This window comes from Theropithecus gelada, chromosome 20 (assembly GCF_003255815.1).
Source record: "Theropithecus gelada isolate Dixy chromosome 20, Tgel_1.0, whole genome shotgun sequence".
Classification (NCBI taxonomy): Eukaryota; Metazoa; Chordata; class Mammalia; order Primates; family Cercopithecidae; genus Theropithecus; species Theropithecus gelada.
Window position 1 is genome coordinate 29,728,431 of NC_037688.1, and position 4,399 is coordinate 29,732,829.

Here is a 4,399-nt window from a genome sequence, read left to right on the forward strand (position 1 = left end):
TCTCCCAGGCTGCCTCCACTGAGAAACTAATCCCTCTTATTTTATCAGTATTTGAGCTTAGAGGAGGTTGGCCTGTAATTTCACCTATTTTCCATTCTTTGTATTTAGCTTCACTAGAGCTCTATGGCACTAGGTTCCAGGCACCCTAAGAGTGTAAAAGATTATTCAAATTCTTCACTCTTTTAAGCCTGCCTTCACTGTTGCTTTCTCAGCAAAATTTGGGGTAGAGAAAGGATTATTATGCCAACTAAATTATTGGTATGTATGGGGCTCCTCCAGACTTTCAATCTGCCCCCGTCAGCCTTCACTATTGCTATTAGCTTGACTGATTACCTTTTGACTCCAAAAAATCTTTTCATCTTTTATAGGATTTTTCTTTCTGCTTACCTTCAAAGGGTTCCTTTTTCTAGAAATGAGTTCATCAAAACTACTTTGCACCCACCAGTCTTTAAGAGTCCCCTACATTAGTATGATTTTTATTTTGTTTGTTTTCTCGTTACCACAGGGCAAAGGCCACCCGTGACTTTTTACAACCTAGATTTAAAAACTATGTGCATTCATTCTTATATGCATTTTATGGCTGACCTCAGAATCTCAAAGAGATCTACAAAAAAAGAGAAAGATTAAGAAACATAAGTGTAGGGCAATGAGTTACTGTTGAAGAACTTTAGGCAGAGTAATGACCTAGCTAGGTTTATGATTTAGGAAAATTCTACAGCAGCTGTATGGTTTCTGCATTGAAGCAGTGAGAGAATAAAGATAACTGTGAAATTTGTTATAAGTGATTGTTACAGTCTGGACTAAAGACAATAACCTTAACAAAATCTATTCTGGAAGAAAGTGAAAGAGAGAACCAGTTTGAGAAATTAAGATCTGTATCTATGGCAGAATGGAGATGCAGAAGAATGGAGATTATTAATGGGAAATAAGATTACAAGATTGTCTAAGGTCAGCTTATGAACTTGACAGAAGGGTTTTAAAATTCTGTAGGTCTTGAGAATTTTTTATCAGAGAATTCTGAATATTAAAGTAGTGTTTTTAAAATACTAGCCTAGAAATGGCGAGGAGAATTGGTTACAGAGGAAAATAAATTTAAGAAAGGGAAACCCATCTGGGGAGTATGTTGGTATAAAACACAGGAGTTACTAAAGGCCTGAGCTAGAGAAGTATAGCAGAAATGGAGATGGAAGAACAATAATGATAAGCAATAATAATCTTAATAAGTTTATTCCTTTCCACATTATAAAGGGGCACATAATTACTAGTCAAAAAATTAACTTGAATCTGTTTCATCATATTCAAAGTTGGTATGCATCTTAGCATTTGGTACCATATAACTAAGTAATTACTCAATGTGCAATAGGAGAATAAAAGAAAAATAGCTGGGCGTGGTGGCTCAGGCCTGTAATCCCAGCACTTTGGGAGGCCGAGGCGGACGGATCATGAGGTCAGGAGATGGTGACCATCCTGGCCAACACGGAGGTTGGTTGTACAGATGATTTCATCACCCAGGTATTAAGCCTAGCACCCATTAGTTATTTTTCCTGCTTCTTTCCCTCCTCCCACCCTCTACCGTCCAGTAAGTCCCAGTGTGTGTTGTTCCCCTCTATGTGTCTGTGTGTTGTCATCATTTAGCACCCACGTATATGTGAGAACATGTGATATTTTGATTTTCTGTTCCTGCGTTAGTTTGCTAGGGATAATGCCCTCCAGCTCCATCCACAACCCTGCAAAGGACCTGGTGTCATTCTTTTTTGTGACTGCAGAATATTCCAGGTGTCTATGTACCACATTTTCTTTATCCAGTCTATCATTGATGGGCATTTGGGTTGATTCCTTGTGTTTGCTACTGTGAATAGTGCTGCAATGAACATACACGTGCATGAGTCTTTATAATAGAACAATTTATAATCCTTTGGGTATATACCCAGTAATGGGATTGCTGGATCAAACAGTAGTCTTTAGGTCTTCGAAGAATCACCACACTGTCTTCCACAATGGTTGAACTAATTTACACTCTTACCAACAGTGTAAAAGCATTCCTTTTTCTCCACAACCTTGCCAGCATCTGTTATTTTTTGACTTTTTAATAATAGCAAAAAATATGGAATTCTTCACAAATTTGTGTGTCATCCTTGCACGGGGGCCATGCTAATCATACTAATCTCTGTGTTCTTCCAATTTTAGCATATGTGCTGCTGAAGCAAGCACTGAAAAATTATTAATAAGAAACTTTACATTCTTTTTTGTACTGCCTTCAAAATCCATTATATGTTTTAGAGTACCTCTTAATTTGGGTCAGATACATTTAAAGGGCTCAATAGGCACATATTTGCTAGTGACTATCATATTGGACAGTGCAGCTCTAAGGTCATCATCAGACCTGTGTGCTTATCCCTCTGTGGTTCGGTACATCTCCAAATCTGACCCAGTTTTTCATCTCTTCTTATTCTCCCAAATCCTTTTCCTATGTTCTCTGGAACTCATGGTCTGTCATTAGAAAAAAAAAAAAAAAAACTCCTCTATTATTAATCTCATCTCAAAAATGTTCCTTTCAACTTCTTGTTCTAACCCAAACCTGCTTATCCCTTAGCACCCTGCTTCTCGTTCTGCTCTGTTAAAAGTGGTGGCTGGGCCGGGCGCGGTGGCTCAAGCCTGTAATCCCAGCACTATGGGAGGCCGAGACAGGCGGATCACGAGGTCAGGAGATCGAGACCATCCTGGCTAACACAGTGAAACCCCGTCTCTACTAAAAAAAAAAAAACACAAAAAACTAGCCGGGCGAGGTGGCGGGCGCCTGTAGTCCCAGCTACTCGGGAGGCTGAGGCAGGAGAAGGGCGTAAACCCGGGAGGCGGAGCTTGCAGTGAGCTGAGATCCGGCCACTGCACTCCAGCCTGGGCGACAGAGCGAGACTCCGTCTCAAAAAAAAAAAAAAAAAAAAAAAAAGTGGTGGCTGCCTCTTCTCACATATCTTCAGGATATTTATGTGGGATAGATGCCTTCCTTCTGCCTCACTGCCCTGTTCAGGCCCTTTCTCCTCCTTCTTCTCTCAAAAACCAAATCCTTTGAATCAGATGCCAATAGATTATGGTACCTGCTGTGTCTCCTTTGTTGTGGTCGTTTGTTCAATCTCCTGGTTGAGCAATTTATGTAGTCAGCATTTGATCGATCCTATTCTTCTCCACCATCACACTTCTCAACATTCTTGGTGACTTCAGCATCTGCCTGATTCTTTTACCTCCTTACTTCCACTCATCTTTTCCTCTATCCGTTCTCAGATACCCACCATACCACATCCACAATCTAGATTTAAGAATCCCATTTAAAAGTGTTTCTAGCTCACTCAAAGTTCAGAATTCATTTGCCAACAATTCTTCAGCCACATTGTACCTACCCATCAACTGATTCAACTTCTTATTTCCTTCCTCATATTGTCATTTCTTATGTCACCAATAATGAATCCCATGGTCCATCACTATAATTAACCTGATGTATATCCCCTTGCGCCTCTTTCCCTTATATGTGCTGTTAACCCTAAAGCTGATAAATCCAACATCTCACCTACTCTCATCCTTACCTGAACAGCTAAATGTGGTTAAGGAAAACATACAATCACACTGACTGGTCTCATTTAAAATTTTTACTACAAATCTTAAACATCCTTGGTATTACTCAGTCTTAGTTGATAACTTAATGTCTTATTTCATTGAGAAATTAGAAAACATCAAAAGAGAACCTATTCCTCCCACAACCAAATCTACCACCTATCATCTCTGCCTTCCCTGCAATTACACTGAATGGCATGTCCCTGCTCCTAAGGCCAGTGCCTTGACTTGGGAATTGGATTCCATCTCTTCCTCAAAGCCTTGGTCCCTGCAATTATATACTCTCTTACACATCATCCTTTTCCTTTTCTATTATAATTGTTCTTAATGGTACACAAACATGCTATGGTTGCTCCCAACATAAACAAAGCCTTTATCTAAATAGAATCCTCCAACTAACACCCCATTTCTCTGCTCTCCTTTGTAACTCATCAATAGAGTTGTCTATACTTGCTGACTCCATTTTATTCACCACCATTTCCCACTTTGTCCTCCAGTCAAGCTTTTGTTCTTGTTAATCCAATGGAACTCTATGGTCAAGGTGGCCAGTGACTTTCATCCAGCCAAATCAAATAACCAATTCTCAGTTCTTATTTTACTCAAACTTTTGATGGCATTTTTTACAGCTCATTACTCCCTTCTTTTTCAAATCTCTGTTTTTGTTGTTTATGGTAGTTTCTGGTTATTCTCCTGTAACACAGGTCACTCCTTTTCTGTCTTCTTTGATGCCTCTTTTTCCTCTTCTTGGCCTCTACTTTCTGGAGTACCCCAAAGCAATCCTTAGGCCTTTTAT

General features: G+C 39.6%; 1 pseudogene; it reads right to left on the reverse strand.

Moving 5' to 3' along the window:
• Nucleotides 1–2,098: 2,098 nt before the first annotated feature.
• On the reverse strand, nucleotides 2,099–2,211 carry LOC112614931 (annotated as a pseudogene).
• Nucleotides 2,212–4,399: the final 2,188 nt, after the last annotated feature.